Source organism: Melitaea cinxia, chromosome 9 (genome assembly GCF_905220565.1).
Source record: "Melitaea cinxia chromosome 9, ilMelCinx1.1, whole genome shotgun sequence".
Classification (NCBI taxonomy): domain Eukaryota; kingdom Metazoa; phylum Arthropoda; class Insecta; order Lepidoptera; family Nymphalidae; genus Melitaea; species Melitaea cinxia.
In genome coordinates, this window is record NC_059402.1 from 14592100 (window position 1) to 14608267 (window position 16168).

A 16168-nucleotide genomic window follows, 5' to 3' on the forward strand; every position below is an offset into this window, starting at 1 on the left:
TAGTTCGGTGAGTTTTCGGCTTAACCGGTTTTCCTAGATGGTCAACCCTCAGAAACTCCCTTAGAGCCATAGCCTGTCGGTCCGTCGATGTTGAAGGTCGAGGCGCGCGGCGAGACGAATTAAACGTCGTCCTTATTGGAGAGACCAATCTGTGGATGGAATTCTGCAGTGCCACCAAGCGGGTATCGAAAGTCCGCTCACTGTTATTGGTCATGGAAGTGGTGTGTGATCTCTGTGCTGCTATTTTCAGTTGTAGGCGTTCGGATTCACTCAGTGGTGGCTCACTGAGAACCGGCTCCTCAACTGGGGACGATGGCTTAATTTCTGCTTTCAAGAAACTCAGATCTTCCCCCCTGTCTTCATATACTATGATCTCGTGCCTTTCTGATGCTATTAGGCATCCATAGTAATTTGTTATGTCCCCTTTAAAGAAGCCGGTCCTCATGGCATCCACACTAATTTTTCGCGGGCCACTGTCTTGACCTTCTCCGCAGAGTTTTGAGAGTATTGTGCATGCCCGCGCGAATGGGGTCTCCTCGCCCCATTCGAACAGTACGATAACCTTTTCTTGCAGCTGTACGCATCGATAGTCCGAGCCACTCACCATCCGCAAGTCCAGAGCATCAATCTTGTCACGCTTAATGCTCGTTTTTGCGGTACTCCCTTTTAAGAGCAGGGCGAGTCCCGGCGACACCGTCACTCGATCCGAACTCTCCGAGTGACAGAAACTGATACCTATTTTTTCTGCGGTGTCACTCATGAAAAGGGCTACACCCCGCGTCCTTATACTTGGGTCGCCACGTTCTCCTCTTTCTCTAATTAGCTCTTCAAATGTGGCGTACTGGGTGGTGTGTTGAGACGTTGTCGGTGTTTTTGCCCTCCCAAGAAGTCTCCGCAGCAGTTTAGGGACAGCTTGCAGTGACCTCGCAATTGGATTTTTTGGAATGCTAGATTGTGCAACTGCTGCATTCTGTAATGTGGGCTGTGTTGTATGGACGGCAGACAGTGCAGCGACCGAACCATTTGCCCTGGCAGCCATTCGAGCGACCGTTCTCGCGAATTTGAGAAAAGGCGATCTTGTAGTCTCTTTCTCCAAGATAGTGTTTAGAGACATTTGGTCTAGTTTTATCTGTAGCTGGGTTTCCAACTCCAGTCTCCTTTGGCTAAACCGTGAACATTCTAAAAGAATATGGATCACCGTTTCCTCGCACTCCGAGTCGCACACACATGAGGGACTACTTTCAAGGCCGAAGCGATGCAGGTACGCCGAGAAGCCCCCGTGACCGGTTAGAATTTGGACATCGACTGGTGTTAGTGTCATATTCTTGATTATAGTCCTGGCGGTTTTTACGCACGGTAAAAACACCTTCGTGACCGAACCAGCCACAGACGACTCATAGCGCCGCTGCCATCTCCTCACCGTCTTCTCACGTATACGCCTCCTAACGTACGATATTGGGACTTGATCGTAGTCGGGAGTCAACTTATTCATTAGTGCTGCCTTCTTAGCTAGTTCGTCCGCTCGCTCATTGCCCGGCGTTCCTGCGTGGGCTCTGAGCCAGAAAAACCTCACAATTCTGCCGTCCTCTTGCATATCACGTATGCACTTTTTCATATCGAGAGCGAGGTGGTGGGTCACTGATGGGCTTCTTAATAAGTCGAGCGAGGATCTTGAGTCGCTTAGGATGTTGATCGAGGTCCAATTTGACCGCTTTGCCATAATTACCGCTCTGTAGAGTGCATACATTTCTGACTGAAAAACAGTATTGTGGGGCTCAAGTTGAAACGTAGAATACCCGGACTCCCTATCCCCCTCCCACCATGTTAGGGCAGCTCCGACTCTTCCCTCTATCTTGCTGCCGTCTGTGAATATAAGGGGACCGATTATTCGGTGATCTTTAAGAGTTTGGTGATCCAGGCTCTCCAAGCACTCATACTCGGTTGTTATGAGTAGAGATGGGTGGGGATTTTGTAAATATCCCACCCTGCGCTCCATTTCTTTTCCTGGTGGAACGAAGTCCACGCAGTGCCCTTTTTTGACTTTAAATAGGGTAGCAGCCTCCTGGACTCGAAGATCAAGGGGTAATAGACCCGAGAGGACCAAGGCCGATGCCAGAGATACAGTTCTGTACGCTTTGCATAACTTTATAGCGAAACCTCTCTGAAGCGAGCCCAACTGTCTTATAGTCATCAGTTTTTCGGCTGCCGGAGACCATGCGCTTGCTGCATAGAGAACTATAGGCTCTATTACCGCCACATATATGGTCCTCACTATCTCACCATTCAGACCCCACGTAACCCTCACCGCGCGTGCTAGTTGTTTATATATATCTGCGGCTTTTTTACATATAGCAGACACATGCGCGTTAAAGGTCAATTTAGAGTCTATGACCAAGCCCAGCAATTTGATTTCGTTTACAAAGCCCAGCCGAGTGCCGGCCATATGAATTGTGGGGAGGTCATATTTGAGCTTTCTTGTAAGTAGCATCGCTTTGGTCTTGTGCGGTGCGAAGCTCAACTTATTAAGGGTGCCCCAATCATGAACGGCAGCAAGGATCGTATCAGCTTGGGATTGCAATACGCTAGTCTGGTGGTGAGAGAACACAAGGACCACGTCATCTGCAAATGCTTGACAATAAATTCCTGACATTGCCATTTTTTGGAGTAGCGGGTCCAGGATTAGGTTCCAGAAGGTTGGTCCACCAACTGATCCTTGGACGCAGCCTTTCGATGTACCCTTTTCACTTGTCGCTCTCGCATAGTTGATTCTGATCTTCCTGTCCGTTAAGTAGGACACTACTAGGGCATATAAGTTTCTGGGGCATTGTTTTTCTATCATCCGTTTCTTAAGGGCTGGCCACCATGCGTTGTCGAACGCGCCCTCTATATCAAGCGAGATTAGAAGAACTATCTTTTTCGACTTTATTTCCGCTCGTATATGTTCAACAATTGAAGTCGGTTAAAAATACTCATAAGACGTCTCTTGAGGTTTACCTTAATATTAATTTAATGTAGTAAATAAAGTCGATATATATTTTTTGTTATCCATTTCTAATATTTACTTAAAAATGCATTATTAAAAATAAGTAATATTCATTACCATATAAAGTAAACAATAGTAAAAAAAGTGGTGAAATGTAATTTCTTTGGAAAAAATTAATAAAATTCATACGTCAAACCAGGATTATACTAAAAATTCTCTAATATTAAACAAAAAATGAGAAATTTATTGAATTTTATACCAGTAAAAAAAATGAATGGTAAGATTAAGTAGGTATTAAAATCTTTGATAATAATATATCATTCTTAAAACCATTCTTTTTAGAACAAAATGTATTGACCGTGATAAATAGCTTGTACGTGAAGGTACGCCCACGAGACGTGAATATATTTTGATATTCAAGAAACCACTCCAGTTGTTATACTCGTCGTATTTTTAGCTTTCAGACTGCTGAAACGTTTACCAAATACTCTGCGGTTGTTAGCTGAATTACAAGTTGCAATATGAACGCAAACTAATATGTGCCTGTTGTCAACAAATTGCGTTCATAAACGTCTTCAAACAACAATCTTCGACAAAAGTCTTCGAGCAAGGAGTCCTGCTTGTGTTAACATACGGAGCCGAGACGGGGACACTGACGATGGACTTGTTAACAAGATTAAAGTCGCTCAGCTTGCAATGCAACGGGCTATACTTGGGGTCTCTCAAAGACGGGATTAGAAGTGAGACTATTCTCGAGAGATAATCTGAACTACTAGAGATAAAAGATAGTTAACAAAGTAGTTTGTATTCCAAAATATGTAAACGTCAATATTCTAAAACAAATCATCCCCAATCCCTAATAATATTATAAATGTGAATGTAAGTTAGTTACGCTTTCACTCAAACACTACTTAATTGATCATTATAAAACCTTGTACACATATTCCTGGAGATATAAGAAGTAGCATAGAATTATAAATAAAAATTTAAAAATATCAAAGCGAGCGAAGCCGCGAGTAACAGCTAGTATCGTCTAAAGCGTTATAAAATTTGTAAATATTCACTTGTGCATGTTCATTTTTGAAAATAAGGTAGCTATAGTTATTAATGTTTGATGAAACAAAAGAAATTAACTGTTAGCGGTCAACCTTGATAGTTTTTAATCATTTAAGCTTTATATTAAAATTAAAGTTTAAAAGAGCTTAAAAGAATACTGTGATATTCAACAAAAAATTACGAAATTGCCGCTTGAAAAAAAAATCCTATATATGGTAGGCCTTTTTCGTATTTATTGAATACACTAGTTGCCCTGACAGAGTTTTTTTAGTATTAAAACCTTCCGTTGGCCTTAAGAAACCGACAAAAAAATAAATTAGCCGAATTCATTTTTAAAATTCGTTTTCAACATTCATTTTTATTTTATTATGAATAAAGTCGACTAAAAATAATTATATCAGCGCTACAATTAAACTTTTGGACTAACATCTTAGGCAGACGATGAATGAAATGGGACAAATATATTATAATCAATGTAAATCAATTTTGTGAAATATTAACTTAAATTTCTCTACAAATTACGAAGAAACTTTTTCCCCTATCTAATATATCATCATATCGTTGTACAGTGGAGTAGTGGATTGCATTCCAAGCCTTACACAAAGATGACTTTCTTACACGGAGTAAGGGGTTTATTTATGTCCAACCGAAAGATGTTACGTGAATAAGACTATCAAAATATTTTAAACTGACAGATATAGGTGTGGCAAGATTAAACAAACAGGAATGAGAAATCCAAGATATTTTATCCTCTCATTCCGTAAGATGTATTTAATTGTTCGAAGCTTCTTGAACTCCGAATAATTTTTTTGAGATGGATCGTATTTGAAATTCAAATACGCTTGTTTTGAATTTAACGCAGCCTCTGTGTTTATTATTCGACCAGGGTAAATTAGGTCGACCTCAAACTTTCTATGTTCGAAGTTAATCATTCACTATACTTGAAGTCAAATAATTAATTAGGCGAAATCAAAGAATAAAGTCTGATCTTTTGAAAAGAAAACTCGAATATTGATACTTTAGAAATAAATGTTATTTTAAATTACTGCGTGCGTTTTATTACTACGAGTATATTAATATAATAAAGATTTGTTTGTTTGTTTGTTAAACCTGCTAATCTCTGGAACTACTGGTTCAAATCGAAATTATATCTTTGTGTTGAATAATCAATTTACCAAAGAAGCTAAAGGCTATATATTTTTTTCAATTTACTGTGTATAAAATAGCTTCACTTTTTCAAAAATGTCCTCAAGTTTATCTGTAACTAGGCGTCAAGAGCATCTTTGACATGATTATTTGCTGACTGAAAACGCATAAACTAATTTTGCGCTACTCTTACTGACAGTGCATTACATCCATAAAAGTCACGGCTTAAGTCGCATCTTTACCTTTTTAAAGTAAAAATTTAAAACGTACCGAAATTCTTCGTTGGATTCGCCCATTCCGGCAGACAGAAAAAGTGGCAGGAAACTGTTTTTTTACTTATTATTTCATTTTTAAAATGACATCTTTTCATGGTATCAAAACCAGCCACAGGTTACGAAGAATATAACAGAAAAGATTTTACTGTAATTTTTCACTAGAATATACGAAAAGACTTTTTCCAACTTGAAGATGTTTCAACATTAAAATTGTTTCAACTTGAAGAAGATCACTGCTTAAATAATTCCTTCGGTGTTAAAATTAACGTTAGCTTATGATTATTATGATAACTTTTACACCTTCTTGGCTAATTGTTTCACATATTAAAAAAGTGTGTGTGTGCAATTCATACAGGGTAGAAGTGACACTTCTGAAATGTCGTAGGAATCGTAGGAATGTAGGCCATTGCGATTATCGATGATGATCACGATCTCGTGAACAATTTCGTAAGCGGCATGCAAAACGTGTCGCTTACGCGTTTTGACCAATAATATATTCCATCTCACTCTGTCCTATAGATTTATTTGTTTGTTTATTGTGACGCATTTTCGTTTCTTCAATTTTCAACGATTACTACGATACTAAAGAAGTTTCACTTCAAAACGAAACATATTCAATATGTCCATATATCGATCTGTTTCGATTCTGTTCCTAAACTACTAAAGAATTTCTAACTAAATATTCTGCGCAGTATCTAATAATTGCCGAAGCATGTAAGGATAGTTTTTTATTTTCCAGAAGTTTACTATACTTATCGAAATGCAAAATTCATAAATCCTCTGAAGCTTGTGAATAGTACAAGTAAATAAAACATGATTTCGAATTTATATTGTTTAAGACGACATTAAGGAGTATAGATATAAATCATTAATAAAGTACAGCGACTCAGGTCAAGGCTCACGTCTATAATGTCGAAATTAGTGGTATAGTTATTATTTTGTCATTATAAATTTTACGCTTTATGAAGGGAGTTATCCTCTACTTGTGTTTACATTTTTATAATATTCTTCAATGTTTACCTCTAAATGATAAATAAATTAATATTTATAACATACACACACGGTCATCTGTTCCTAAAGTAAGCAACTTAATGCTTGTGTTATAGGTAACAGCGGACTGGTATAGCTATTTTTTTCGATAAAGATACATATAAATAAAAAATATATGAGTAAGTATATATATTACATCCAGACTCGCGGTGGGAATCGAAACCGAATCACAACCCCCGGAGCAGAAAGCAGGGTCACTACAAACTGCGCCAACGGGCTGGTCGAAGCTCGTGGTCTTACCTTTGATAATCCTCTGTATATAATTTGATAATCTTGTACTCATATTTACATACATTTGAAAGTTATTACTTACGCAATTGTTATAAATAAATTAAACAAACTTTAGTTAGCTTTTGTAATAGGACAAGATTTAAGCCTGATTTCCTACTCTATTACACTATGAGTTGGCAGATACTTACGAAAAGAATTGGATAAGACAATATTAAACTTGACAGATTAATGGAATATTATAGTAATACTGAATCTCAGACTGGACAAAAAACTTTGTATAAATGTAAAATTTGAACCCTAAGTAAAAATCGATACCCACGATTGTAAGTTATAATTGAAACCTCTTGTTACCCTCGGGAGAACAATCATCACTATTGTTATTTATTAATGTAAAGGATGTTACTTTAATGCTTATGAATATATTTTATAATTATAAAACAGGGCACAACAGGAAACACATTTTCTAAAATCTACATTATCCTATTCTTGCGAAATTTTTCGTTAAGCTCGAAACATTGAAAATGCCGCTTACAATATAAATATAAATAAAGTGGACAAACTCGATTTTCGGAAAAACAAATTTACTCAAGAATAAAACGGTAAACATATTCGCGCCAAGATGAAGTGTTTTAGTAGAGAACAAAATAATATTTCGGTCAACATATTTTAAGCCTAAATTGTTTGGTATGGTTGGAGGCTTAGCACATACTCGTAATTATACTGATAGTATATAACAGCCAGGATTTAAAAGTCAAGGTGATGATTATTTCATACAATATAATATGTTATATCTGTTATATTTGTATTGGCCATACAGATGTTTACTGTGGTCTGGGTGTTTGTGCAGTCCTTGTAGGTCTCCCCACCGTGGCTCGGAGAGCACGTTAAGCCACCGGAACCGGTTGTTATTATGTACACCTGATGGCGATCGTTACTCATAGTAGGGAATATATCCACCAACCCGCATCGGAGCAGCGTGGTGGATTGAGCTCTGATCCTTCTACTACATGGGGAAAATGGGCTATGCCCAGCAGGGGGATATTACAGGCTAAAGCGTAAGTGTAATATGTTACACACGCGCGGTCGACAATTCCTAAGGTAGGCAAATTATTGTGTGTGTTTTAAGTAACATTTGACTTATTTACAAATTGATATTGGATTTAATGATGTTAATTACGTATATTATGTTAAGATTTGGTGTGGAAATCAAACGTAGCGTGAAAAAGAAAGCAAGGTTACTACTAACTGTGTCAACAGGACGAATTTATTATGTAACTACTTCGGAACCTTCTGTTGGACTATATACTAAAAGAATGGAAGATTGCATATTCTCAAGGGATTTGGATTTATGCAGCTAGTTGCAATGCGAAGTCGTAAAAACTACCGGTTCATAAAACTGTCTCGAAAAAATCAAATATAAAAGACACAGTATACTGTATTTATAATCTATGGCTTGAAAGGAGCGAGTGGAGAAAAAGTGTGGAAAACACTATTGCGTATTTTATGTATGTAAATGCGATTTCGTTACAATTTCTCTATGATTCTGTATAGAGTTATAGCTTCACTTCTAGATGGTAAATCAAGATGAAAGTCAAACCAATTTTTTTCACAAACTACCAGAAATACTACTATTAAAATTTCATCTTTGGATAGTTGATTTCGATTTAGGAATATACAGACAGACAAAATATAGCTTTCGCAATAACTATAATTCATTTTTCTTTAATATCTGGCATATTCTCTTACACTTATATAGGTATTACAACGTCAATATGTGCATAGGCTATTTAAATACATGAATTATATACACATTTTTCATTTCTTATCTTCTAATATATAAAATTATCGTGTCGCGGTGTTTGTAGTTAAACTCCTCCGAAACGGCTTGACCGATTCTCATGAAATTTTGTGTGCATATCGGGTAGGTGTGAGAATCGAACAACATCTATTTTTCATCCCCCTAAATATTAAAGGTAATTCACCCCTAAATCTATTTTTTAATTTTTAAATAAATTATTTATTCTTTATTTTATTATGATTTGGCGTTGAAAAATACATACAACCCTAAATTTTCACCCTTCTACCACCAACCCCTATTTTTAAATAACGTTTAGCGGCAAAACAACGTTTGCCGAGTCAACTAGAGTATTTAAATAAGAATTAAATATTTTTAAGAACATCCCTACCTTTATCATTATGTAAAACATTACACGTAAAAATCTTAACTTATTCAAAATATCGAACAACATAACTAAATAGTTTATGCTTATCCTAGAAAAATCTTTAATACTAGTCTTTTTTACAAACCTTTTTTAAGATTTTGTGAATCGCATCGTCGAAATTAAATTTGGAGTTCACCTTTGGTATATAAAGATTTCAGGTCGATTCTTTATATCGGTAAATTTATTACCTCGAGGGACTCGAATAGTTAATAAATCGAATGAATCGCGGACAGGACAAAGATTTTTACGAGGTTTCGAGGAATTCAATGAATGATTGTGTGATAATATTTTTATGCAACTGCCTCTTTTATTAGATTTTATCTAATCGGTTTTTGTGGGAGCGACGTCTATTACGATAACGAGATGATTTAAGTACCTTTTTTAAATATTAATGTAATAAGAATGTTATTTTGATATACGATCTTCGTGACTTAACACGCTCCCGTTCAGCGCGCTAATTATCTTGCACATAAAATTATAATTATAATGATGATAACTTTTATCAGCAGAATGTAAAGTAGTGTGTTAGAGTTTGTTTTGCCTCAACTGATTAACTACTACTTTGGATATAAGTAGATATCATAAACTGTTCCATTAAATGTTGTGGTACATCATAGTAGCTCCAACGGCGCTGTGAAACGGGCTTTCAAAATTTAACATATGTAAACATTTTTGAATATCATATCGAAAATTGGGCCCCAGCGGGGTTCGAACCCGCGTCTCGAACTGACCGTGTCGGCGCTCTAGCCAATTAAGCTGAACGATGTACCCGCTAGATCGAAATTTTTGATATGATGATTTTATTTTCGGTTTAAGCGAACCGTGGCGCTGTCTATAGTGAGTTCTTTACAGAAACCCGTAACTATTCAAAGTTTCATATTACAATGAAAATCTTTGACAGGAGACGACACCATGCTATGACAATATGTACGATTTTATATAAAATTGGAATATGGAACGGTCAATTTTTGATATGATATTTAAAAATGTTTAGAATTCCTAATGTGTGGGTAACACAAAAATAAAATCGTACATATTAACATATGTAGTTATTCTTTGATACCTTGTGTAGCATACCACAACATAGCTTAAATGCAAATCCTAGGATTATTATTGTCAAACAAACAAACAGTCTGTCACGCATGAATTACTCTTAAAGCGTTTTTATTTACTGTAACAAAAAGTAATAAAAAAAAACTAAAGCTACCCGTATAAAGCGTGTGCGGGTTACACATTAAACAGTAGATCCGACACTGGTCTAACATTATCATACAATTTCACCCTTTTACCTGACATATAAGGGTTGAAAGGGATTTTCATAAATGTAAACGTGTTACGATTAAAGTTAACCTTTTCTAGCACTGCATACATTCTTTGTAAAATATTTTAGAAAGGGTTGAAAGCGAAATATGTAAGTCTGACAAATATGTATATTGGGTATGCCTTTTCTGAGGTATTCGTTTTCAACTAGCCAGCTATTACTACATCTGATTTCGTTTGAACTCAAATGAACTGAGCTGAAAATTTTTCTTAGATTCCCGTAGCTGAGCAAAGGCCCTTTTTTGCCGATTCTATATTTTTATTAATTTTCATATAATTTCGTTCTTCTTATGCATTCCATTTGTTCACACTTCAAGGTCAAATGTATTTTGTAGACAGTTATTGTAATTTAATCAAAGTTATTATAACAAGAAATAAGTACAAATTAATGACTATAAAATCAATCCTAGGCAAAACTTAACGAAAAACCGTCAAATTTCTTTTTTAAAAATAAAGGTAGTAGAAAATCACAATAAAAGTGTAGTAAAATATTAATTCATCAAATCATCATCACGGCAGCTTTTCGCAGTCCACTACTGGACACAGGCCTCCACAAGTTCACGCCAAAAATGGCGTGAACTCATGTGTTTTGCCCATAGTCACCACGCTGGGTTAGTGACCGCAAATATTAATTATTAAAAGATAAAAATATTTTCATTTTTATAGCTAAATATTGTAAGTAAAATTATTATAATGATAAGAATTTGACCCTAATTAGTAATTCACATCAAAGCCCGCATGACAGTGGATTCCAGTTCTTTCACCCCATGTAATTAATCGAATGTCTTTCAGTCAGTCTATGTTTAATTAAACTTCATATTACTACGTCTATGTACACACATTTTTAACCGACTTCCAAAAAAGGAGGAGATTCTCAATTCGTCTGTATTTTTTTTAATGTATGTTACATCTGAAATTTTGACTGGGTGGTGCGATTTCGACAAATTTTCTTTTAATCGAAAGGTGGTGTGTGCCAATTGGTCCCATTTAAATTTATTTGAGATCTAACAACTACTTTTCGAGCTATATCTAATAATGCGTTTTTACTTAAAAAAGGAGGAGGTTCTCAATTCGACTGTATTTTTTTTTTTTGTATGTTACCTCAGAATTCTTGACGGGGTGGACCGATTTCGACAATTTTTTTTAATCGAAATGTGGTGTGTGTCAATTGGTCCTATTTAAATTTATTTGAGATCTAACAACTACTTTTCGAGTTATATCTAATAATGCGTTTTTACTTGACGCTTTTTTCGTCGACCTACGTTGTATTATACCGCATAACTTTCTACTGGATGTACCGATTTTGACAATTCTTTTTTTGTTGGAAAGGAGATATCCTTAGTTTGGTACCATGATAAGGAAACCAGGATCTGATGATGGGATCCCAGAGAAATCGAGGGAAACTTTCGAAAATCCGCAATAACTTTTTACGGGGTGGACCGATTTCGACAATTTTTTTTTAATCGAAAGGTGGTGTGTGTCAATTGGTCCCATTTAAATTTATTTGAGATCTAACAAGTACTTTTCGAGTTATATGTAATAATGCGTTTTTACTTGACGCTTTTTTCTTCGACCTATGTTGTATTATACCGCATAACTTTCTACTGGATGAACCGATTTTGATAATTCTTTTTTTGTTGGAAAGGAGATATCCCAAGTTTAGTACCATGATAAGGAAACCAGGATCTGATGATAGGATCTCAGAGAAATTGATGGAAATTCTTGAAAATCCACAATAACTTTTTACTTGGTGTACCGATTTTGATAATTCTTTTTTTGTTGGAAAGGTGATAGATATCCCTAGTTTGGTACCATGATAAGGAAACTAGGATCTGATGATGGGATCCCAGAGAAATCGAGGGAACTTCTTGAAAATCCGCAATAACTTTTTACTGGGTGTACCGATTTTAATAATTTTTAATTTAATCGAAAGCTGATGTTTGTCATGTGGTCACATATAATTTTATTGAAATCTGATAATTACTTTTTGAGTAATCTTTGATAACGCGCAGTTACTTGACTATTTTTTCGTCGATCTACGTTGTATTATGTAATTGAAGTCGGTTTTTTTTTCGTTTGCGAGCAAACACAATTATTATTATTTGTATTATCTAAAAATATAAATTTATAACATTATTTGAATACTATGAAGACAATAATAAAAAATGTGAGGTGTCACATGACGGCTGGCAGATGTGAAACATCGAAATTATTTTGTCGGCAAAAGGCACAAAAGTACAGAAACTAAATATGGCATGATGAAAAAATACAATAGTAGGAATTTTCTACAGCAATGATGACAGTTTACATATTAAAAATTTATTTTCTTTGTAAACGTCTTTAAAATTGTGACAACTCAATTATTATATAGTATAAGTACATATATTCCATCATATAGCGTGAGGTGCGTCGCGATAGCCTGTATCGCCATGCGAACTATCAGGTTTACCCTTGCCTGTAGATTTTACACATCAAAAAATTGTTGGGCAAATATTCTTTTTTTTTTTTTTTTTTTTATTACGATATGGGCTTACTCTTGACCTCAGTCTAGCCCTAGAGCACAGACGAGGTCGAAGATGGAGCGAGTTCGCCCAGAAGAAGCCTGTTCACTCGCGCTTTAAATATGTTCGGGTTATATGAGCTCGGAAATACAGACGCCGGCAGGGAATTCCATTCCTTGGCTGTGCGCATTAAAAAAGATGATTCGAAGCGCTTTGTACGTATGAAAGGTATATCAATCAGGTAGGAATGAAAGCCTGCGGTACGTCTGAAAGACCGATGGAAGAAAGGAGATGGGGGTATGAGCTCGTGCAGCTCCAGGGCACACTCTCCAAAGTACAACCTGTAAAAGACCGTTAGACTGGCAACCTTTCTTCGGTGAGCCAGAGTGTGAAGAGATTTCACCAAACTGGCATTACCGATAAGCCGCTTGGCTCTGCGTTCCACTGAGTCCAGTGTGGCGAGTTGATATTTAGCTGAGCCATCCCACAAGTGACTACAATATTCCATGCACGATCGGATTTGAGCTTTGTATAGCGTAAGAAGCTGTTTAGGCGTGAAATATCGCTTAACCTTATTTAAGATGCCAAGCTTTCTGGCCGCAGTTTGCGCTTTGGACTCAATGTAATTGCCAAAGTTGAGGTTAGAATTCAACTCTATGCCAAGGAGGTCGAGGGTATCGGACACAGGGACAGGTGTACCACGGAAAGTAGGAGTCAAGTTGAAAGGACTCCGTTTGGTGGAGAATAAACAGGCCTGCGTTTTGGCGGCGTTGAACGTGACCAGGTTGCAATCACCCCATTGGGATACTTGCTCCAGTATTGAATTTGTTCGTTCCACCATGGCCTCTCTCTGAGAACGTATTACGTCCCTGCTGTCTTTTGCGCTGGACAAATATCTCTCAACAATCGTACTGTCATCTGCGTATCCAACAATGCCTGGTCGTAGCATGTCGTTAATATGGAGCAGGAAAAGAGTTGCAGAGAGAACAGAACCTTGAGGGACGCCGGCGTTTATATCCATCAGGTCAGAGGAGCAGCCGTCCACGACCACTCTGATCGACCGTTCACTCAAAAAGTCTGAAATCCAGCTACAAAAGTCAACAGGGATGCCGTAAGCAGGAAGTTTGCTAAGGAGACTTGCGTGCCAAACCCTGTCGAAGGCCTTCGAGATATCTAGTGATACAGCGAGCGCCTCACCATGTTTCTCTATGGCTTCGCCCCAGCAGTGTGTGACATACACCAGAAGATCTCCAGTAGACCGCCCCTGACGAAAACCGTAAATTCATTTTATTTATGATCAACATAATAAACTAAACTTCTACAAATATATATATATATATATATATATATATATATATATATATATATAACTAAAATATCAAAATTGTCTTTAAAGTTAGCTAATGAGAAAGTTTAATTGTAATTGTCTAGTAACAGACAAACATATAACTTCAAATTTAAATATCACGTGTATACGAGAATTTTGTCGTACTCATTTCTATTGTTACAAAACACGAAAGCTAGGAGTGGTAATTGTCTGTTAAGAGTTGAATACACTTTTTAATTTTATTCTAAACAACTACGGTCACATTATTTTAGTCGCATTTTTTTTCTAATTTACTGTTTTCTCCCGTTTTTCACAAATAAATAACATCATACATTCAATAAGGGTCTAAAATTGCCCAACTAAATAAATGCAAATATTTATTTTCGGTTTGGATGTCTGTTTTTGGAGGTCTTCCCACCGTGCTTCGCAGAGGACGTTAAGCGGTTGGTCCTGAATGCTATCATACACAACTGATAGCGATCGTTAGTCATAATAGAGAATATATTCGCAAACTTGCAGAGGACTAGCGTGGTGGATTAAGCTCTGATCCTTCTCCTACATGGGCAAAGAGGCCTATGCCCAGTACTGGGATATTACAGGCTGAAGCGTAGCGTATCACAGGCTGAATGTATTCAAAAAGGGAACCAAATACAGACACGATATTAACTCAAACATCCAGACCACGACAATTACTCATGACATCATCTAATAAATCGTTATAGAAATTTTTGTGATGAATGAAAATCGAACCCTAGTCGCATACCATTCTACTCTCGAACTACAATACTGAACCAATTCATGGTCTACTATAATAAAATGTAGGTTTCTTTGTATTCAAACTTATGACATCTCTTTGTCTTGAGTCTCACTTATCTCAAAAAACTACAAAGACAAAAGTGAATATTTTTTAAAAATCTAGTTGGGAAATATTTTAAATGTCTGTTCAACTGACAAGAATATTATTTGAGTTATTTTTCTGTCATAAAAGAAAACATTCAATGAACGTTGACATTTGCTTGACAATATAAATGACTGAAGACAGACTGTTCCAAATTTTTGAGTCGAAATGGCTTGATATACTCTTGACGTACATACTTACTGTTTATAAAAAAAAAAAAAAAAGTAAACTAATCCGTACTGGTTCACATATTGCTTTCTAATGTTCACCCGAATTTCACTCATTATAACGAAACAACTTCTACGGATTTTAAGACTGATGGTCCTCTTGTAATGGGTTGCTGTAAAGTATCCGAACGTTGGGCATCTAAAAGATGTAATGAACCGCGATAAAATCCGAAAAAGTTGTTTTATTATAACATTGTAAATGTCAATATTTTTTAATTGACTTCCAAAAAAGGAGGAGGTTCTCAATTCGACTGTATTTTTTTTTTTTTTTATGTATGTTACATTAGAACTTTTGACCGCGTGGACCGATTTCGACAATTTTTTTTTAATCGAAAGGTGGTGTGTGTCAATTGGTCCCATTTAAATTTATTTGAGATCTAACAACTACTTTTTGAGTTATATCTAATAATGCGTTTTTACTTGACGCTTTTTTTGTCGACCTACGTTGTATTATACCGCATAACTTTCTACTGGATGTACCGATTTTGATAATTCTTTTTTTGTTGGAAAGGAGATATTCCTAGTTTGGTACTATGATAAGGAAACCAGGATCTAATGATGGAATCCCAGAGAAATCGAGGGAAACTCTCGAAAATCCGCAATAACTTTTTACTGGGTGTACCGATTTTGATAATTTTTAATTTAATCGAAAGTTGATGTTTATTGTCTGGTTATATATAAATTTTATCGAAATCTGATAACTACTTTTTGAGTGATCTTTGATAACGCGTAGTTACTTGACTATTTTTTCGTCGATCTACGTTGTATTACTCTTCGATGTAATTGAAGTCGGTTTTTTTTCGTTTGCAAGCAAACACAATTATTTTTTACTTACAAGATAAACAAACAAAACAAACGATCGTAACAGTTTGACCAAGTCACATTATATAGCTTTTATGCATTAAAAAGAGCACATAATTTTTGGACCGATT